The sequence below is a fragment of the Chrysemys picta genome, chromosome 1 (genome assembly GCF_011386835.1).
Source record: "Chrysemys picta bellii isolate R12L10 chromosome 1, ASM1138683v2, whole genome shotgun sequence".
Lineage (NCBI taxonomy): Eukaryota > Metazoa > Chordata > Testudines > Emydidae > Chrysemys > Chrysemys picta.
In genome coordinates this window covers 87,954,255-87,977,866 of record NC_088791.1, presented here as the reverse complement: position 1 = coordinate 87,977,866, position 23,612 = coordinate 87,954,255, and the positions used below count along the sequence as shown (strand labels likewise).

Genomic DNA, 23,612 nt, shown 5'->3' with positions numbered 1-23,612 from the left:
TAAAATATACACTTTGATTTCAGTTACAACACAGACTACAGTATATATAAAAATGAAGAAAAACATCCAAAATATTTAATACATTTAAATTGGTATTCTATTGTTTAACAGTGCGATTAAAAGTGCAATTAATAGAGATTAATTTAAGTTAATCACTTGAGTTAACTGTGATTAAGTGACAGCCCTAAAAAAACCCTTATAATAGCAAAGCAAAAAAACCTTAAGAAAACTGGGAGAAAAAAATTCAGGGCATGCAACTGAAAGGGTGTTCTATTGAAATTTGGATTTTATTTATTTGTTTATGTTAAGATAGCTAGTTTCAAAACAATCAAGTTGACAGTGTCTCAAACCTTTTGTAACCAAACTCAAGACAAAGGCTAGTCTAGCATTCTGGGCCAAAAACTGCCCTCTACTTGGCTGGAAGGCTTTGGCCAATTTTGGATTTAGTTAGGATACAGACCCTGCCACTCCTTTCCTCCTATTTTACTTGGGACTGGGGGAAGAGGGGTAGCAGTGGTGTGCTATCTTCTGTATTTAAGGTTTTCAAGGGGCAACCACCTCACCAACTCCCCACAGCTCTTTACAGAGCTGACAGCTTGTAACCCAATCTAGTTGTTTTCTAAAGGGCACTGGCAAGAGGTAGGCTTGTTTCTGCACACCCCAATACCTTACATTTTCCAGAAGGGAGTAGCGCTCTTGTTCTGCGGCTGCATGAGTGAACTGATTCTAAACATTCTCCTGCAGAAAAGGGGCTAAATCCCCAGAATACTGGGGACTTTTGGGGGAGGGGATAGAGAAGAGATAGTGTGCTTGTCATGTTCTAAGGCTTCAGTGGGAGCAGCAAAAGAACGGCCAAACTTGGTCAGACCAAAGGTCCATCTAGCCCAGTATCCTGTCTTCCAACAGTGGCCAATGCCAGGTGCCCCAGAGGGAATGAACAGAACGGGTAATCATCAAGTGATCCATTCCCTGTCACTCATTCCCAGTTTCTGGCAAACAGAGGCTAGCAATACGATCCCTGCTCATCCTGGCTAATAGCCATTGATGGACCTATCCTCCATTAATTTATCTAGTTTTTTTTTAAACTTAGGAACCAGACTAACCAATAACTCCATCAAATTGAGGCTGAGGACAAATGAATAAAATACTAGCCTTCCAGAACACCTCTGGCAACCAGGGGCCTCTAGAAGGGGAAGTCCAGGTGAGTTTCGGTTTATGTTTCACTGAATTCTCTAACATACCAGTAATTTGAAGTGAAGCAGGTCACAAAGTCTATGGACTGAACCTGCAGAAAAGATCTGCTGAAATGCAGGCAAACAAACTAGTAGATTTTTACAAAGCCGTACTATATTTTGAAACTCCACTTCTGCAGAGACTCAAATATGAGCAGTGGACTTATTTCTTATTCTGCCTATGTAACACTACAGCTACCCTCAGCATAGACTAAAAGGTCCATTCCACTGGAAATCCCCATTTTCAATCCATTGTAACTATCAATTCTCTTTTAAGCTTATGGACATAAATGCTCATTTATGTGCATAAGTAACTAGGGGAGAAGATGTTCTAGATTTGAGTCTCACAAATAGGGAAGAACTGGTAGAGTATTTGAAGGTGGACGGCAGTTTGGGTGAAAGTGATCATGAAACGATGAGTTCATGATTCTAAGGAATAGTGGGAGCGAAAACAGCACAATAAAGATAATATACTTCAAGAAGGCAGACTTTAGTAAATTCACTGAACTAGTACGTAAGATCCCATAGGAAGCAAGTCTATGGGAAAAAACCTCAGAAGGAGAGTTGGCAATGTTTTAAAGAGCAAATTATCCCAATGTGCAGGAAAGAGGATGTATGGTAAGAGGCCAACCTGGCTTAATCAACAGATCTTCAACCATCTGCAACTCAGAAGTGGAAACTAGATCAAAATACAAAAGGATGAACAAACAAAAACACCACAAGCATGTAGGGACAAAGTTAGAAAGGCCAAGTCACAAAACAAGATTAAATTAGCTAGGGACATAAAGAGTAACAAGAAAACATTTTACGAATACATGAGAAGCAAGAGGAAAACCATGGACAGGGTAGGCCCACTACTCAATAAGGAGGGAAAGACAATACCAGAAAATGCAGCAATAGCTCAAGTGTCAGATGCCTTTTTTGTTTCAGGTTTCACCAAAAAAAGTTACCAGAGATTGGATAACTAACATAGCGAACATCAGTGTAAATGAGGTAGGATCTGAGGCTGAAACAGGAAAAGAACAAGTTAAGAATTAACTTAGATAAGTTACAGGTCTTCAATTTGGCAGGGCCTGATAAACTACATCCTTGAATACTCAATGAACTGCCTGAAGAGTCTCTGAGCCATTAGGGATTAGCTTTGAGATCTCATGAAGGATGGGAGAAATCCCAGAGAACTGGAAAAAGCCAAAATGTAGTACCTATCTATAAAAAGGGAATAAGGATAACTGAGGGAATTATAAATAGTGAGCTTAACCTAAGTACCCTAAAAGATAATAGAGCAAACAATTTATAGCCATCTAGAAGAAAATAAGGTGATACATAACAGTCAACATGGATTTGTCAACAACAAATCATGTCAAACCAATCTAATACCACCTTTCTTTGATAGGGTAACAAGCCTTGTGGATACGAGGAAGCAGTAGGTATCAGGTATATCAACTTCAGTAAGGCCTTTGATAGTTTCACGACCTTTTCATAGCAAACTAGGGAAATACAGCCTAGACCAGAAGTAGGCAACCTATGGCATGTGTGCCAAAGGCAGCACACGAGCTGATTTTCAGTGGCACTCACACTGCCCGGGTCCTGGCCACCAGTCCGGGGGGCTCTGCATTTTAATTTAATTTTAAATGAAGCTTCTTAAACATTTTAAAAACCTTATTTACTTTACATACAACAATAGTTTAGTTATATATTATAGACTTATAGAAAGAGACCTTCTAAAAATATTAAAATGTATTACTTGCACGCAAAACCTTAAATTAGAGTGAATAAATGAAGACTCGGCACACCACTTCTGAAAGGTTGCCGACCCCTGGTCTAGACAAACTTACGATAAGATGGGTACACAACTGATTGGAAAACCATACTTAGTAGTATTGAGTGGGGTGCCACAAGGATCTTTCCTGAGACTGGTTCTATTTAATATCTTCTTAAATGATTTGGATAATGACAGAGTGTACACTTATAAAACTTGTGGGTGAGATCAAGCACTTTGGAGGACAGGATCAGAAACCCTAATTATCTTGACAAACTGTAGATATGGTTAGAAATAGGATGAAATTCAATAAAGAAAACTACAAAGTACTACACTTAGGAAGGAATAATCAATTGCTCAAATGGGGAAATGACTGCCTAGGAAAGAGTACTGCAGAAAAGGATCTGGGGGTTATAGTGGATCACAAATTAAATGAGTCAACAATGTAATACTGTTGCAAAAACATGTAAACATCACTCTGGGATGTATTAGCAGGAATGCTGTAAGCAAGACATGAGAAATAATTCTTCCACTCAGCACTGATAAGGCCTCAATTAGAGTAGTGTGTCCAGTTCTGGGCCCTACTCTTCAGGAAATATGGACACATTGGAGAAAGTCCAGAGAAGAGCAACAAAATTGACTACAGGTGTGGAAAACATGACCTATGAGAAAGATTGGAAAAATTGGATTTGCTTTGTCTGAAGAAGAGAAGACTGAGGGGGTACATGATAAACAATCTTTAAGTAAATAAAAGTACCTTTATACAAGGCACTGGTGAGACCTCATCTGGAATAGTGTGTGCAGTTCTGGCCTCCCATGTTTAAGAAGGCTGAATTCAAACTGGAACAGGTACAGAGAAGGGCTAATAGGATGATCTGAGGAATGGAAAACCTGTCTTATGAAAGGAGACGCAAAGAGCTTGGCTTGTTTAGCCTAACCAAAAGAAGGCTATGGGGAGATACGATTGCTCTTTATAAATATATCAGAGGGATAAATATCAGGGAGGGAGAGGAATTATTTAAGCTTAGTACCAATGTGGACACAAGAACAAATGGATATAAACTGGACATTAGGAAGTTTAGACTTGAAATTAGACGAAGGTTTCTAACCATTAGAGGAGTGAAGTTCTGGAACAGACTTCCAAGGGGAGTTATGGGGGCAAAAGACATATCTGGCTTCAAGACTAAGCTTGACAGGAGGGGGTGGTATGATGGGATAGCCTAATTTTGGCAATTAATTGATCTTTGATTATTAGCAGGTAAATATGCCCAACAGTCTGTGATGGGATGTTAGATGGGGTGGGATCTGAATTACTACAGAGAATTCTTTCCTGAGTGCTGGCTGGTGAGTCTTGCCCACGTGCTCAGGGTTTAGCTGATCGCCATATTTGGGGTCGGGAAGGAATTTTCCTCCAGGGCAGATTGGCAGAGGCCCTGGAGGTTTTTTGCCTTCCTCCGCAGCGTGGGGCCTGGGTCACTTGCTGGAGGATTCTCTGCACCTTGAGGTCTTTAAACCACGATTTGAGGACTTCAATAACTCACACATAGATTAGGGGTTTGTTACAGGAGTGGGTGGGTGAGATTCTCTGGTCTGCATTGTGCAGGTCAGACTAGATAATCATAATGGTCCCTTCTGACCTTAAAGTCTCTGAGTTATAAAGAGGAGGGTGATAAATTATTCTCCTTACCACTGAGATCAGCATAAGTAAAAAGGGGCTTAATTTGCGGCAAAGGAGATTTAGGTTAGACATTAGGAAACTCTTCCTAACAGTAAGGGCAGTTAAGCATTGAAACAAGTTACCTAGGGAGACTGTGAAATCTCTGTCATTAGATGTTTTTAAGAACAGATTAGACAAACACCTATCAGGGATGGCCCAGATAATAATTAGTCCTATCTCAGTGCAGGGGGCTGGGCTAGTTGACCTATCCAGGTCCCTTCCAGGCCTACATTTCAGTGATTTTATTATTTCACTTTTGGACAGGGCCAGATTTTAATAATAATTAATGGAGATATCCCATCTCCTAGAACTGGAAGGGACCTTGAAAGGTCATCGAGTCCAGCCCCCTGCCTTCAGGGCCAAGTACTGATTTTGCCCCAGATCCCCAAGTGGCCCCCTCAAGGATTGAACTCACAACCCTGGGTTTAGCAGGCCAATGCTCAAACCACTGAGCTATCCCTCCCCCCAGTTTGGTGTTAGCAGGGAAGGAAGAATGTCACATGAGGGAAGGAGGAATCCCAGGCTTGTTCATCAGTTGAGGCCCCAGTATTTAATTTTGTACGTGTTCAAGAACAAATTGTACATACTACAAATATTTCAAAATGAGAGCGAATGTTTAACTTCAAATAGTATGCTAATTTCCTTATTTTGGATCCTTAAAGAGAAGGGCTTTTTATATAGATCTCTCTTGAGGATTTCTGATCTCAGGCTCCTCAGAAGTTCAAGGAGGAAATGGCTGGGAACACTGTGGTAACAGTCTAAGGAGCTGAAACTGCACCCAGCCAACTCTGGTTTGCCACACAGCATTCACAAATGAATACTGAACAAACTTTCTCTCTACCAGCAGAATATGCCAATACCAGAAACAGAAGAAGAAGTTTCCTCACACATCTACTAACGAAGGCTGATAAAAATAAAGGCTCCAAACAGAATCTGGCTACTGCTCTTTGGTGAGGATCCCAACATGTCTGTTTCCTTTCCTGATTTTAGCAAAGTGGCATTGATGTCCTCACTGAGGTCTGGTCTATACTACCCGCCTGAATCGGCGGGTAGAAATCGACCTCTCGGGGATCGATTTATCGCGTCCCGTTGGGACGCGACAATCGATCCCCGAATCGGCGCTCTAACTCCACCAGCGGAGGTGGTAGTAAGCGCCGCCGACAAAAAGCGGCAGAAGTCGATTTTGCCGCCGTCCTCACAACGGGGTAAGTCGGCTGCAATATGTCGAATTCAGCTACGCTATTCACGTAGCTGAATTTGCGTATCTTAAATCGACTCCCCGCTGTAGTGTAGATGTACCCTTAGTCACTCTCTTTAGGCCTGTTTGAGATGACCTCACTGGTATTGACCCTTGCCTCCCAAATGACACTATTGGAACTTGCCCTTCCCCAACTTAACCTATCACTACGGAAATCATTAGGGGATGAAGCTTCACTTTTGCTTTTCCTGACTACAAACAGGAGCTCCACACTCTGTCCTAGTTGATGAGAAGTGAAGGGAACTTCCCATTCTCCCCCCCTGCTGACCATTCCTGCTCACTGGTCTTCCGGTTACCTTTAACTTTTTGAAACAAAGCAAATTACTCACTGGAAGGGTGAAGAGAGGATTAAGAGATCACCTCTCCCAATTACCCCACCCCCATATCAAATCAAGGCATTTTGCTTCTCTGGCTCATAGCATTCAAGCAGCAGTGATTTACACAACAATCTGGTCAGTGACACTGCTACTCAGAAGGTTGTGGGTAGCTGCAGTAAAAGTGATCATGACTTTTCAAATTTTACTTTATTGTTGCTGACGGATAGCAAAATTCCCTACTTGTGAGCAGGAAGGGGCCTTTCAAGCATCCAGCTTTATTTTCATTTGTCCTGTGGATGACAAGGTTTATTTCCTATTTCTTTTCTGCTACCAATCCAGTTAACATTTAAAGTAAGCCATATTGGTAGTTGAAAAGGTCACATAATTCCCACCCTAAAATTAGGCAATTTGCTTCTCCCCCAGTCTTCATTCTGGAAGAAGAGATTGCTGTATTGTGGTCTACATTAACAACTTGACCACAATACAACCATTGCACAAGTGTCAGAGTCAAAGGGGTGGACACTGTAAGGTTAGCAAGATACTGAGATGCCTACTTGATTCTCAGTGTATCCTCCAGTACCAGGCAATATCCACTAGCAACTCAACAGGCAAAATGAAAGCCACAAGCTAGTCGGCACAATGCCCCTGAAGAGAATTCTCTATATAAAGTTGAATCAATAGAATGGCCTCAAGGCATCTTGCTAGCCAAAATAGAGGTGTCAGATGGCCAACTGCTGAATCAGAGGTGACATGATCACTGTTTACAGACCTAGTATTCAGCAGAACTATTTTAAGATAGCTATGTGATAAAGGAAAAGTTATGTACACAGAATTAATCTTCTCCCTTGTATTAATCAAAGCAAAAGTTGGCCACCACATTAAGCTTACATAAAAATAAATTTGAGACTAACCCATTATGCACAGCTAGATGACAGCACATACCATACATAATGCACATAATTTGAAATAAACATCTGTTAAGAAATTATGTATTCTAAAGGAATTGATTCACTGTGTGCCATGGACAGTATCAAGACCTCCATTAATAATCTTTACAGGCTAGGAACAAATGAATCTGACCACTTGTCCACAAGCAGCCAAAACTTCAGGTCTCGTCCAACACGGAAATGTGCTTGCCCCAGTATTTGGCATGTATTATTCTCTCAATTTAAGTGAAATGGTGTTATGAGAGTGCCTAAAGGAATTTTACTGGATTCTGCTTGGTTTGAACTACACTGCCAGAGTTTCTAATTTTTACTTTCTTGTGTTTGTGTCAATTTACTTGCTTTTTACATTTAATTTCATCATCTTTTTAATTAAAGTTAAAATGCCTCAGCGTCAACAAGAGAGGGACAGAAATTAGATTATATAATTTAAATTTCAAGTTTTTAAGAAATTCAATATCTAAATATCATTATAATGTTCACCTGTTTGAAATCTAGATCTGATCACACAGTAACACTAGTTTAATCTTCCCCTAGGGCTGCTTGCTGTTAAATGGTCACTGGGACAACTCCACTACGACGTTTTGTTTCTGGTCCCTTTTTCAAGCCAGTAAATAATTGTTTGAAAGGTTTGGACCATTGTACTTGCGCTACTCATACTTATCTTTCTTAAGCCCTAGCATATATTTTGCTATACTTGTGTGTGAAGGCTCATCTGTATTGATTTCCCTATGGAAGACCCAAATTCTATCACTGCAGTGCTCAAGGATAGTGGTTTTCAACCGGTTTTCATTTGAGGACCCCTAAAAAAATTTTAATGGCGGTACGGAGCCATTTGGAAATCTTAGACATAGTCCGCGGACCAAAGGTTGAAAACCACTTCTATAGGACAATTACACCATTATTTCCACCAAGAACAATTTATTCTGAAAGGCAGATGGCATAGTGGTTAACAGCTTTGTTAAATGTGCATGTGCAGTAATTTGTTGTGGATAATACAGTATTTAATTGTAAAGGCAGTCACTGATATAGGGCACTCAACATCTGTTTAAAGTAGTCCAGCAGACTGTCAGTTTCTGCATTACCATAATTGGCCAATATTTTTTAGTCACTAAGCCACAATGGCAACACAAATTCTGTGGAAATAGTGGTCACTGTGGCCTGGTGAATCTGGCATCCATATGTTCAGCAGCAGCTTCAAACATCGGGGGTGTGTGGGAGGTGGGCTTCCGTATCTTTGCCTTTAGACTCAAAAACGTGTACTTGTTCAAGGGTGCCATACCTAGTAAGGATTTAACATAATGGCCAAGATAGGCTTTCATTGCTCCGAGTTCCAACATAGCCCTTTTTTAGATTGTGCAATGCCTCTAACAAGAGATTATTTCCTTGAAGAGGGAAACAAACTTCAGTCCTAAGGGCAGTTAAGATCATGAAATGATGTGCTCACAAGTTTGTCTGCCTTAAGACCATCCCTAACTGAGGCAGCATCAGCCCCTACGCTCAATTTCTACAGTATATATGTTTTAAATGGCTAACAGTCAAGTAACTTTTTGCTATTACCACCAGCAGTGGTCTGGCCAGACTAGCAACCTAACATATGTAGTGGATAGCTACAATATAGTTTACCATTGCCTCAAATACATCAGTAAGCTGGACCAACTGAATTCAGGACAATCATTTTGAATTAGGTTATTTTCCCTTAATCCTGACAACCCTTAAAGTTGTTCTTATTCTACGCAATATCAAGTGTCCCAGCTTCCATGTATATTATGGAAGTACAAGGTTTCTCTTCCTACACAAACCTCATGTACAGTGACTCTTGATCAGCTGCAGCCCAGTCAGTGGAATCTTCTGCAAGCACAATAAAATGTAGCTATTGGTATACATTTGTGACATTTACCTAAGAGATTCTGAAATTGCTTCCATAAAGTCTCACTTTGTGAATGGTAATATCATTTGATCAAAGATTAAGGTAATTTTTGACCTGTAAATTGGAGTATTTAAAAAATCTCTCAAATGGAAGTCATGTTTAGTGACTAAATGGTGTTAAGCAAGGTGGAAAATATACAGATTTCATGATCTATTTAGGGAGCAATTAAGCAATAGGAACTTTGACAGTGATATTTGCTATTTCTATGCATTTCACATGAACAGTGCTCTAATCTGCATGTAAAAAAAAAATCAGTTCTAAATGTCTTACACTTGACTACCATGAGGCAGTTGATGAACTGAGACCACTGCCCACCATACTAGCCAAAATTGTGTCACTTAGTTTATATATTGGAATTGGAAAAGGCTCAGAAAAGGGCAACAAAAATAATTTGGAGTATGGAATGGCTTCCATATGAGGAGAGATTAATAGAACTGGGACGTTTCAGCTTGTAAAAGAGACAACTAAGGGGGAATATGATAGAGGTCTATAAAATCATGACTTGTGTGGAGAAAGTAAATAAGGAAGTGTTATTTACTCCTTCTCATAACACAAGACCTAAGGGTCACTAAATGAAATAGGCAGCACATATAAAACAAACAAAAGGAAGTATTTTTTAACACAATGCACAGTCAACCTGTGGAACTCCTTGCCAGAGGATGTTGTGAAGGCCAAAACTGTAACAGGTTTCAAAAAATAACTAGGTAAGTTTATAGAGGATAAGTCCATCAATGCCTATTAGCCAGGATGGGAAGGGCTGGTGTCCCTAGCCTCTGTTTGCCAGAGACTGGGAATGGGCAACAGGGGATGGATCACTTGATTGTGGCCTATTCTGTTCATTCCCTCTGGGGTGCGGGCATTGGCCACTGTTGGGGGACAGGATGCTGGGCTGGATGGACCCTTGGTCTGACCCAGTATGGCTGTTCTTATTGTCTTATGTACTCCCCCATCTATCTGTATCCATCTGTTCCCTGTCTTATATTTACAGATAGTAAGGTCTTTGGGGAATGGAGTATTTTGTTCTGTTTGTATAGCATCTAGCACAGCAGTGGGCAAACTTTTTGGCCCAAGGGCCACGTAGGGGTTGCAAAGCAGTATGGAGGGCTGGGTAGGGAAGGCCTCGCCTGGCCCCCAACCCCTATCTGCTGCCTCCCACTTCCCGCCCCCTGACTGCCCCCCTTCAGAATCCCCAACCCATCCAACCCCCCTTGCTCCTTGTCCCCGACCGTCCCCTATCCAACCTGGCCCCCAGCTCCCTGTCCCCTGATTGCCCCACCCTGACAGCCCCCCGCAGGACTCCCATGCCTAGCCAACCCCCCGCTCCCCATCTCGACCCCCCCGCCAGAACCTCCACCCCAGCCAACCGCTCCCTGTCCCCTGACCGCCCGCCGGGACCCCTCGCCCTATCCAACCGCCCCCTGCTCCCTGTCCCCTGAATGCCCCCCAGGATCCCCTACCCTTTATCCAACCCCACCACTCCCCTCCCCCACCGCTCCCCTCCCCCTTACCATGCCACTCAGAGCGGCAGGACTGGCTTATTGGAAAGCCTGGGAGGTGGGCGGGCGCAAGCCGTGCAGCCCAGCAGGAGCAGCAGGCCAGAGTGCTCCCCCCATGGCAGCGTGGCTGCAGGGGAGGGCCAGGGGTTAGCCTCCCTGGCCGGGAGCTCAGAGGCCAGGCAGGACGGTCCTGCAGGCTGGATGTGGCCCACGGGCTGTAGTTTGCTCACCTCTGATCTAGCACAACATAGTCCTAGTCTATGACTTGGACTGTCAAGTTTACAAAGCCCATGGCAACGAGCCACCCAGCTGAGGCTGACAAACTCAGGGTAGCCAGGCTTGCACTAGTGCTCTAAATAATTGCTGTGTAGAAAGTCCTTTGAGTTTTCATCTCAGGCTCTGAAGCCCTACTCCATCCCCAGGCTTCAGAGCCCAAGCTGCAACCTCAAAGCACTGTCTACACAGTTGTTTTTACAGCATTAGCGCAAGCCCAGCTAGCCTGAGTGGCTCACTGCCACAGGCTATGTAGACATACCTTTAGGACTGCCACAATAAGTACAGTAGGGTTGCCTGTATCAAAAAAGCTTCTCATGCTTTCTACAATTAATACAAAATATTTCATCTTTCTGACATGAGGTTCATGAACATGTAGCTTTCCATGAATTCTGGAAAGTAAATTTTACATCTAAATTTCTCTTACCACATGTGTTTTACACGCTTATATGACCCAGAATCCTCAGTGTTCATGGTTGAGTCCGTTTTTTGGTTTTGTTTTTAAGAACCCCAACTGGGTATTTTGAGGTGTTCCACACATTTCAATAAAAACCCAAACAAGGCTGTGTGCATATCATTTTTTTGTTTTTTAAAATGTGTTTAATATCATTAAGGACTAATTTGCAAATTAAGTTTCGGTGCTAGGCAGCACCCACCCTATTTTGCAGTTACAAGACTAAGTGTTAGAGAAAGGTCATCTCCCTATTAAAAATATTAAATCACGTTTCGCTGAAATAGTAAATAATCCACCTGAAGTTTATGTTACTGCACAAGCAACTGTCTCGTCTGGAAACCTGATGTTAGCCTGTCTGTCAAAAGATGTTTTTTGAACTATTAAAGAGCCCAGAACAATTGCTCTCCTCCCTAAAGACCTCTGATCAAAGTGCTATGCACTTTGCTAGAAATACTGCACCAGTGTAACTAAATTGATTTTGAATCAACTGATCGTGGTGCAAACTCTCATTATAAACAAATATTTAAGTTCTGCTTAAAATTCGTTTAGCTTAATTCAGTATTTTACCAATGTAAACTAAATTGATACAAGGAAGGTTAAAACTGTTTAAGTGCATCTTCTTTAGGTGTTTACAATGATTTATAGAGGTTTAAAATCCAATTACATGAGCACAGTTTTTCTAACGTAGACAAGCCCCGATATATTCCAACCGAGGCTCTGTCTCAAGACATGTTCAGCAGTGCATTTCTGGTCCTAGCTCTCCTTCTCCCAAGGCATTACATGTGTGGCTTACACCAAGTAGGCCCTTCTGACTAGCAGCTAGCTCATTCTCCTCTCCCCAAGTCAGTTCAGTTCTTTATTCCTCTACCCCTCTCACTGGCATCTCAATGTTGCTGAGTCAGATGCCACTCAGCATATTCCCACCTGGTCCAGCAGGCAGAAAACCCAACTTTTGTGTGTCCACGGCTTCTGCATATTCGGGTTTTCATTCAGCCTGCTTCCTTCTTTCAGTGAAGGGGAGGCATGAGAACACGCAATTGTAATAAAGTCCTCTTGTCCACTAGTTTATCTCTAGACTTAATGTAGCCAATATTCCTATATTCACTTCTAGACAGCATTCAGTTCTGAAGAGAGCTATATTTTGCACAGAAAGCCAACCTAGAAATTCACAAAGTGAAGCACTTCAGCCCATGTAGAGATGTGGGACTATAAAATTTAAATATAGTTGGCATTTTGGAGCCACCTACCAGCAGCCATCATTTTAGCCAATAAATAATCGGACAGTGGGACTTTTGTTTACTCTCTGAATCCAGTTGAAATAGATCCCATAAAACAAATCTTACAGTTGGGATTATTCCACAGATACCCACACACAAGGAGTCACTTCATCACTGAAAAGCACTGCAACATGGAATGTAGCAACACAACTGAGTGTTATTAGAAAGTAGTTAACAAAACCTAACAAAAATTACTTACGTGAAATTCAGTTTTTACATAAGGTAATAGTTTGAGGTTTAAGTTAAGAATTTTAATTTTCATGATACTGCAATGAGCAGGATTGACACAGTGGTCTTAGAAGTCACATAAACCACTCAGTCCTGTTGCAGCCCATAAATAGCATAACAAAGGAAACACTGGACCAAAACACATGCAGTACACAGATTCCCATGTTAGTTCCGGGGGGGGGGGGGGGGGGGGCGCGGCGGCGTGAGGAGGGGAGAAGGGGTGACAGTCTTATGGTCTTCCCTGAATGAACTTGGAGAACCTTCAATTCCAGAAGACTTCCCTCAATCTGCTCCCTATATCTATTTTTAGCATCAAGTTACATAACTACCTTCCTTTAAACTAAGTATCCTCTTACTGAGTCAATCATGCATGCAGAAAGTGCAGTATGCTATATGGTGCAATTAACAAAAATAATAATATATTAAGGTGCATTACATAACAGAAGTTTTTCCATTTAGTTACATGAAGCTGACAGTATTCATATCTCAAGTAGCTTAATATACCTGGACGCTATGTTCTGTTCTTAGGACAGTGACAGCTAGCATACTACATAAATCCTGTAGCAGTTTTGTAGTGTCCCTAGCACATTAATGATTAGAGAGTTTTGTTTACCAATGTCCCAGAAACATTCAACTCCCTATGGAAAGCAACATCCATTGTCCAGAGGCAAGCAGAAACCTTCCCATAGCAAGTGGGTAGGTGAATGGACTAAGACAGAAGCTCCTGAACTGGCCTATAGAGAATTTTGCTGGTAATCGATCGGAAGTTAGCTGGAATGAAGAGCCAGAATCCAGTGACCAGCTGTTAAATGCATTAAATCAGCTAAACAATATTTTAACAACTGTAGTTTCCATAGGGATGCTACAGAATCATGAAAGGTGAAGGAGATAGTCCACATGACAGTATTAAAATGTAGTCCACACTAAGAGGGAAATCGGGAAACCCTGGTCCAAGGCATTAATTTCTGAAGAACCTAAACTTTTAAAGTAAGTTTCTAGCACTTTATATAGAAGTAAATATAACCTTCCAAATGTGAGCCACTGCAGTGATGGCTGCCCCAATGCTTCTGTTGCTGTAAATTTTTTTCTAATTAACAAGGAAGTGTGACAAAAAAAGCACCAGGTCAGTTTCAATACTGCTATTCAGAATCCAATCGACATCAGTGAAACCAAAAACTGAGTCAGCTTAAACACTAATGCTGCACTTCAAAAGCCGGACAAGGGAGTGGAGATAGTAAAAGGGGAGGGCAGATCCAACCAATGGAGACAGGGAAGAGGATGTACAGAAGTGTAGTGAAGAGCCCCACAGTTCCACCTTTGCAGCATCCAGGAGCCAGAGAAAGGGTAAAATGAGACACATCACACTCCATCAGTCAAGAGTTTCTGAGGTAAGGAATACATTGTTTTTCAGTCTTTGCACGGTCACTTCTTGACATTCCAAAATGTAAGAGGGCCCAAGGGGAAGAAAGCACTTGTGGCATTTGCTTCTTTAATGTATAATGGCCTGAGAGCTTCCCCAAAAGATGTATGCTTCTTTGTTTACATTAGAAATTTTGGTCCTGTTTAGGTTTGAAGACTACAGCCACTGGAGGTTGGCAAATAACATTGGGGGGGGGGAGGGGTTGGTTTGCAGGCTTTTATTTGGAGGCAGGGAGGGCAAGTTAAGCTAAATCTGAAACTTCCCCCCCCAAAATGTCAACAAATAGAAAGAGGCCATTTTGGGTCAAACGAAGCACATGGTTTGATCCCAAAAAATTTAGTTTCCAAACATTTGAACTAGGTTCACAAATGGCCAAGTAGGAGGTGCCACCCTTGTAATGTTAGCCTGGTGGTTAGGGCACTCACCCTGGAGTGGGAGACATGGGTTCAGTTCCTCCAAATCTCTGCTCCACAGCAGGCAAAGGGACTTTGGTCTTCTACTTCCCCAGAAAAGTGCTATAGCCACTGGGCTATGGAGTTTTTGTAAGTAGGTCTCAATCTCTCCTGTTGACACTATTCCTCTTTGTTTAAATTAAATATTCAGTGGTGCAAGGATCTGAACTTGGATCTCTCACCTAACAGGCAGGTGTCCTAACCACCATGCTGGAGTCACATACTCTCTCTGTCTCAATAACTATTCAAGTATTTCATAATAAGTGAAGCAGCCTCAAAAGGCAAGAGAGTGCTGCCCCAGAACACCCACATTGTTTTGGGAGGTGCGAGACCCAAGTTTAAATTCCTGCTCCACATCAGGCAGAAAGGGGAACTGAACCTGGGTCTCCCACATCACCGGTGAGTGCCCCTAATCACTGGGCTAAAAGTTAAAGGAGCACTACCACCAGCATCTCCTGAGTCCTGTTTTATGAATGGCAAAGTCCCCTTTTGAATCTAACTCAAAAAAATTTCCAGCAAACTATTAGGCAAATAGGCCTTTGGGTTGACCAAACTACATTTTTCAACAAATGAACTATTCATCCAAAAAGTCTCACCCAGCTCTAACGGCTATGTCACTAAAGCAAAGTGTGAAACCTAAGCAATTTAGAGGGGAAGAGATTCTTCAGTGTACGAATGTACGAATCAGTGTAAGAATCTTGTTTATTGTTTAATATCCATTTAACTTCAAATGACAAAGGCTTCCTTTATTCCAAGCTTTGATTCAACACTATCTCCTCATCAATTAAGGCACTACGATATTTATTGTGTGCTCCAATTCCTCCAAAGATTCTCCAGGAGGACCAGGTAAGATCATATTGGAAATACCTGATACTTCCAAAATAAAATAAGCGAGAAAGAAAAATTAAAAACTTTGACCTTTCTACACCATACAGCACCCAAAACAAAAGTGCTTTGCAGACCACCTTTAAAAAAATCAGATTCAAAACATGTTGACACATGAAATCAGTTTTATTAAGAAACCAAATCATTTCCCCCATATTTTCCTTGTCAATCAGTTTAATTTGCTGGCTGGGTAGAGTGTATGAAAGAATATACAGGCTGTTAAATCAAGAGGGAGCAAGCCTCAAAACGGAGCAGCTTTCATTTAAAAAGCCCTTTCAACAGCTCATTTCTGTTTAAATTGAGCTGTGGTTCCAACCTGAGTGCTTCTGCTGATCTGAAGCAACCAGGCTGCAAAGCATTTAGGTCTTTTAAAAACTAAAACCAATAGCTGAGATTTTAGGCACTCCTCTGATGCCTTTAGCTCTACCTGGATACTTATTGGCAGCCAGTGCAGAGTATGGACACTAGTACAGAGTATTTTATATGACATGTTGCTTAACAAAGAAGGCACACATTTGGCACTAGGTTCAGTATCTTTACAAGTCTCAATATGTAGCCCCTATAGATGACATTACTGTAATCCAATCTCAGCTATTTGAAGGATCAGGAACACTGCACCACTTCAAATTCAGAGACTTCTCTGCAATCATCGGGGCAAGAAACATTTTAAATAAAAGCTTAAATTTTACTTTATGACACTCACCAGAAAAAGATTCCCATTCACTCAGATTTTCACTTGGCAGCAGTGATTATGAGCACCAAAAGCAATTATATGCTTAACAAAAGTATCACATTTAATATCTGTCTATATACAGATGCCCCCCGACTTACACAATCATTCCATTCCGGAAAGCCTTGCATAACTCAAATTTTGCGTAAGTCGGAAACGTATACCGTACATTACGCAAAAATTTCCGCTACTCAAAAATCCTATTTCTGGCTTATGGAACTTTTTCCGTAAGTGCAAATTTGCATAAGTCGGGTCTTGCATAACCCGGGGAGCATCTGTACACACACACACACACACACACAGTAGCCGGACACATGCAAGCTTTAGTACATTTTACTAAAAGGTGTCTGAAAAAGTGTACTGAAATTAACAGGGTGGATAAAAAAGCCATCTTAAATTAAAAAAAAAAAATCAAGAATGAGTTTAAGTCTGATTTTCACCTAAATGAAATAGGTTTATTTTTAAAAGTATTTAAAATTTAATTTGAAGTTAGATTTAGGAAAACCTGTATTACGGTCTATCAAAATAATTTAAATTAAATAAAAATGGGATTTAGCGAAGTTTTCTGGTGAAGTTTTAAAGAAAATCAAAGCACTGAATTGGTGGTGGAAGTTGTGGGCTAAATACATGGAACCAGAATGCTGAAGAGCTAACACAACTTTTGACAGCAGTAGCCTCTTTTGCAGGGACAGAGAACGTTTTCTTCATTTCAGTTTAATCAACTACTTCAGTTAAATGAGTTGAAAAAGTAAGAAAGCTTGTTTTCTTCCAATCCGTGAATAAGAACTAGGTGAGAGGATGAGATCTACTAATTCTAAAATCTTGATAGACAGGCTGTTTCTCCCTCTGGATCCCTAGGCTCTAGGAGGGTAGGGGGTGAGAATATCTGGGCTGGGGGGGGGGGTGCAGCTGGCCTCTGGGAGGAGGAGGGAAGAGAGTGTCTCGGCTCTAGTGGGGGAGGGGGTGAGAGTGTCTGGGCTGCGGGGGGGGACATGTCTGGGCTCAGGGGGGGTGAGTGTCTGGGCTGGGTGAGTGTCTGGCCCCCTGGCTGGGCTTGGGGGGGGGGGGGGGAAGAGGGAGCACAGAGGGCAGAGAAACAGGAACTGGGTTGTCATAGGGATTTCTTTAACTCTCTACTCCTGGGGGAAATTGTGTGCGAGTCTGTACTGTTACAGACATATGTACGGAGAGGTACTTTGAAATAAATTACCAAACTAATCGAAACTGGCATGATTATATAGTGTTATTTTGACAAATAAAATTTGCAGAATTTTAAAATCTTGTGCGCAGAATTTTTAATTTTTTGGCACAGAATTCCCCCAGGAGTAAGATTATTGGTGAAGTCAACCAACTGTCCAATCAAGAGAACCAGCCAGCACGGTCAAGTCTATATTAAGTGTCAGATATTTAGATAATTGGGGGTTCTATTGTACATCCATTTCCCGGTTTACATTTTTAGCTTATAATAGCAGTAATGATTTTCAGAGTGGACATTTCCTGGTGTTAATTGGCTAGGTCAAGTCCTCTCCCCACCTGCTGGCACCATTTCATTTCACAATTCAGACTGCTCTTCAGACAACCAAATGACTGTTTTCCAGATCATTTATAATTTATACTTGCCATAGTCTTGAAGTGTAAAGTGAAAATGACAGCGGTTAACAGACTGGTAGTCTTGTCACACACAGATCAAACTACATAACACAAAGCCATTAATCCCACAAGATTATACACACCTCAGTAGAACATCAATTTGGCAAATTAATCTACCTGAACACTTAATACGGGCAATTCTGAGCTATAGGCTAACTAACATGATGTAACACTTGAAGTAATTATGGAAGATTGAATTTACAATATTATATAGGCTGTAAATACACAGAAACTTATACAGATAAGAGGATATTGAAATACAAAATAGTATCCATTCAGCTACATGATCTGAATATACCAAGTACAGCCACTTATTTGCTAGCTGCTTCATATAATTCCTGGCATAATCTTGTGGAATAATGGCCCACAAAAACTGGAACAGATGTGTCACATTGTGTGTATAGGACTTTAAGATCCATTGTCATGAACCCTAGTCTCTTCACAAATCCTCGTAATAAAAAATCAGTTATATCACTATATATCTGTGATCTACTGAATCTTCAACAGTGGCGATACCAGAGGTTTCAAGGAAAAATATAAACCAGTAAAATGCATCCAACAATGTACTGCACATTAGGTGACATTTTCTTGACCCTACATATAAACTCACAGCTTCCCTGTAAAAAGAAGAACAGGAGTACTTGTGGCACCTTAGAGACTAACAAATTTATTAGAGCATAAGCTATATGCATCCGAAGAAGTGGGCTGTAGTCCACGAAAGCTTATGCTCTAATAAATTTGTTAGTCTCTAAGGTGCCACAAGTACTCCTGTTCTTCTTTTTGCGGATACAGACTAACACGGCTGCTACTCTGAAAGCTTCCCTGTAGGACTGGTAGCCCTTGACATTTTAATCTTAGAAAATATGCTGAAACTAAATGTCTAACCTTTTTAAAAAAAAATTAGAAAGCTATTTGACTTTGGACCATCCTCAAAGACCCACATCTAAAGAACAGACAATGCATGCTGTAATAGGATGGGCAAGAGCCTGTAAAGCACTCTTATTGCTTCTGATGCTGTTCATCATATTGTAATCATCATATTGTAAGCCCCAGAGTCTGAACAGCTACCCTGCAATTTGATAGCTCGGCAACCCAAGCCCCACAAACCTGAGCCAGCTGACTCAGGCTAGCCACAGATACTTTATTGCCCTATAAAATGAGGTGGCCAAACTGCGGCTTATGAACCACACGTGGCTCTTTTACCGTTAAAGTGCGGGTCCTGGAGCCCACCGTGCCCCCCCTTTCTCCGCCTAACAGACTGGTAGGGAGGGGAGCTCGGGGCTTCTGCCTTCTGATGCTGTGGTGGGGCTCAAGGATAGTTATCTGAAAACATCCACTCAATGTACAGCAGCAGTCAAAAAAGTCAACAGAATGTTGGGCATAATTAAGGGATAGATAAGACAAAAAATACCATATTGCCTCTATATAAATCCATGGAATGCCCACATCCTGAATACTGCATGCAGATATGGTCACCCCATCTCAAAAAAGATATATTGGAATTGGAAAAGGTTCAGACAAGGGCAACAAAAACAATTAGGGGTATGGACCAGCTTCTGTATGAGGAGAGATTAATAAGACTTGGACTTTTCAGCTTGGAAAAGAGATGACCAAGGGGGGATATGATTGAAATCTATAAAATCATGACTGGTGTGGAGAAAGTAAATAAGGAAGTGTTATTTACTCCTTCTCATAACACAAGAACTAGGGGGTCCCCAAATGAAATTAATAAGCAGCAGGTTTAAAAACAAACAAAAGGAAGTATTTCTTCACACAAGGCAGTCAACCTGTGGAACTCTTTGCCTGAAGATGTTGTGAAGGCCAAGACTGTAACAGGGTTCAAAAAGAACTAGATAAATTAATGGAGGATAGGTCCATCAATGGCTATTAACCAGAATGGCCAGGAAGGGTGTCCCTAGCCTCTGTTTGCCAGAAGCTGGGAATGAGAGACAGGGACTGGATCACTTGATGATTACCGGTTCTGTTAATTCCATCTGGGACACCTGGCATTGGCCACTGCCAGAAGATAGGATACTGGGTTAGATGGACCTTTGGTCTGACCCAGTATGGCCGTTCTTATGTTTAGTTTTAAGTTTGGCTTAAGTGTATTGCCTAATTCTTGTATTACAAGGTAGGATCAACAGATGAACATATTATTTGGCCTTTCGGCAACAGAGTTGACAGACCACTTGTATAGCTTCTCTTATCTTCATCCTTCTAGTCACTCCTACGGAAAGCCCTACTCCTATACCTTTCTCTCTATTGCCCTTCCCTGAAGCTTTTCAGTTTCTACTGCTGTGTAGGATCAAGATGAGGCAGACAAATCCTACTGTATTAAACACAACAGCATATGAATTTGTATAACATTTTCCATACACTCATAGGTTAATCTTTGCTTTTTAGAATGCTATTTTAAAATGAGCAGACTTCAATGAATAGTCAAAGATCCTTCATAACATGTTGAATCTAATTCAAAACCTGACGTTATTTTCTCTAATGTGCATCACGTTATGCTTGCCTACACTGAATTTTATTTGCCATGTTCCCCCACACACTTAAAGAGCCTTCTGGAACTTAATTTTTCCTAGTTTTGATTAAACAAATGGTGTCATCAAAAAAGCTTTTGCCACCTCTATTCAGCCCTCTTCTAGAAAGTATACAATAGCAATCTTAGTACGAGGTCTCCACTATTAACCTATTTTTACACTACGAACAGGCCGTTTATTCTTATTGCTTTTCCTCCCAGAGAATTTTAAATGCATGACTGATCATTACCTCTCATCAGTTACTACTCTTATGAAGGACTATTAAATTCTTCTTAATATGTTGGAATTCTCATGTTAGAGAGGCACAATACTTACAAAAGCTGTATTGACTGTCCTTTATATTATTCCTATACAAAACGCTTAGCTAAGGTGTAGCCAAGGCTGCAGGGTCTGTACCAGTGGGTTTGGTGCACATTAACTTTATATATGAGAATTAAAAGCCACATGTTCAAAACTCAAGAAGTTCAGAATTAAGGTTAGACTTGCCTATGAATTTCTGTACTTTTAAAAGTTTGAATTTCTTTTAAGAGTCATGGCACCTAGGTAACCTTAACTCTGTCTCTGTAGAGATGCCATCCTTCCATCTTCCCTACCTGGTAAGGTTAAATTTTGATAGTGTGCAGCAGAGAACATTGGTTCTGTGCCTCTATCTACTTGGTCGGTGTCTTCTTCCAAATTCCCTTTTCTAGCTGTTCAGTTGGCTCGAATGAGGCTACTTTGGTTACTGATTTGTGGATGGAGAGCAAAACTCTGGGAAAGTGGTATAGATTTGTATAGCACTTACTTCTCACGCCCTAAACAAGGGACTGAAAAGTACAGCAATGACTAATTTATTTTGACAAAAGCTTCTGCTAAAAATCAGTGAAATAGTTAATACTGAGATTTTAAATTAAGCTTCAGTTAATACCCTATTGAAATTAATAGAACCAACTGATCTCCCATTGTGACGCCCTCTATATGCTTCTTATCAAACTGTCTGTACTGGGCTATCTTGATTATCACTTCAAGTTTTTTCTCTTACTTAATTGGCCTCTCAGAGTTGGTAAGACAACTCCCACCTTTTCATGCTCTCTGTATGAGTATATCTATCTCCTCAATATATGTTCCATTCTATGCATCCGAAGAAGTGGGCTATAGCCCACGAAAGCTTGTGCTCAAATAAATTTGTTAGTCTCTAAGGTGCCACAAGTACCCCTGTTCTTTTTGCGGATACAGACTAACACGGCTGCTACTCTGAAATCTAGTCTCTTCATTTTTTTTTTTTAAATCAAACTCCTACAGAGTTCAAATGTATCATGGGGGCTTTTCAGAAGTCCTCAGTGCTCTGACAGCTATCCAGAGGCAGAAGAGTATGTAATCTCACAGTCAAATGTAACAGAGAAAAGGCCCTTATATCTTCAGTCCCTGCAGGGCTATTGGCTTTTAACTTTCTATCAGACGCATCCTCTAGCCTCTTGGCATATCATACACCATCTGTGGATACTGACAGCACTGCGACTCAGGGTATGTCTACACTATGGAGATTATACAGGCATAGCTAGGTCACTGTAGCTACACTGCTATAACTCCATAATGTAGAAGCAGCCAACACTGAGTGAAGGGTTTATTCCTAGGGCTGTCAATCGATTAAAAAAATTAATTGCGATTAATTCCACTGTTAAACAATAGAATACCATTTATTTAAATATTTGTGGGTGTTTTCTACCTTTTCAAATATATTGATTTCAATTACAACAAAGTGTACAGTGCTCACTTTATTTTTGATTACAAATATATGCACTGTAAAAAAATAAATAGTATTTTTCAATTCACCTAATACAAGTACTGTAGTGCAATCTCTATCATGAAAGTTGAACTACAAATGTAGAATTATGTAAAAAAACTGCATTCAAAAATAAAACAATGTAAAACTTTAGCACCTACAAGTCCACTTCTACTTCTTGTCCACTCAGACAAACAAGTTGTTTACATTTGCAGGAAATAATGCTGACCGCTTCTTGTTTACGTCACCTGAAAGTGAGAACAGGTGTTCGCATGGCACTGTTGTAGCTGGTATCGCAAAATATTTACGTGCCAGATAAGCCAAAGATTCGTGTGTCCACGCTGCTAATGGGTTCTAACAATCCAAACCAATGCACGTTCATTTTCATCATCATGAGTCAGATGCCATCAGAAGACTGATTTTCTTTTTTGGTGGTTCAGGTTCTGTAGTTTCCGCAACAGTGTTTTGCTCTTTTAAGACTTCTGAAAGCATGCTCCACACCTTGTCCCTCATATTTCAGAAAGCACTTCAGGTTCTTAAACCTTGGGTCATGTGCTGTAGCTATCATTAGAAATCGCACATTGGTACCTTCTTTGCATTTTGTCAAATCTGCAGTGAAAGTATTCTTAAAAATAAACAACATGTGCTGGGTCATCATTCGAGACTACTGTAACATGAAATATATGGCAGAATGCAGGTACAAAACAGAGCAGGAGACATACAATTCTCCCCCAAGGATTTCAGTCACAAATTTAATTAACACATTTGTTTAAACGAGCATCATCAGCATGGAAGCATGTCCTGTGGAATGGTGGCCGAAGCCCAAAGGGCATTCTAATGTTTAGCATATCTCGCACATAAATAACTTGCAATGCCAGCTACAAAAGTGCCATGCGAACGCCTGTTCTCACTTTCAGGTGACATTGTAAATAAGAAGCGGGCAGCATTATCTCCCGCAAACGTAAACAAACGTATTTCTCTTAGCGATTGGCTAAACGAGAAGTAGGACTGAGTGGACTTGTAAGTTCTAAAGTTTTACATTGTTTTGTTAAATAACTGCACTCAAAAACAATCTATATTTGTAAGGCGCACCTTCACGACAAAGATCGCACTACAGTACCTGTATGAGGTAAATTGAAAAATACTATTTTAATCATTTTTTTCAGTTCAAATATTTGTAATAAAAATATATAAAGTGAGAGCTGTACACTTTGTATTGTGTTGTAACTGAAAATGTAGAAAAACATCCAAAATATTTAATAAATTTCAATTGGTATTCTAT

General features: G+C 40.8%; 1 protein-coding gene and 1 long non-coding RNA gene across 12 annotated transcripts in view; one reads left to right on the top strand and one right to left on the bottom strand.

Annotated features, from left to right (window-relative positions):
• The window catches only part of CNOT4 (CCR4-NOT transcription complex subunit 4), a 124,011-nt gene that overhangs the window by 79,417 nt on the left and 20,982 nt on the right, over positions 1 to 23,612 (bottom strand). The window lies entirely within an intron of this gene.
• On the top strand, positions 5,585 to 6,223 carry LOC135974301 (uncharacterized). Its single transcript, XR_010591516.1, has 2 exons — positions 5,585 to 5,725; positions 6,014 to 6,223. It is a non-coding gene; the product is annotated as an uncharacterized LOC135974301 (long non-coding RNA).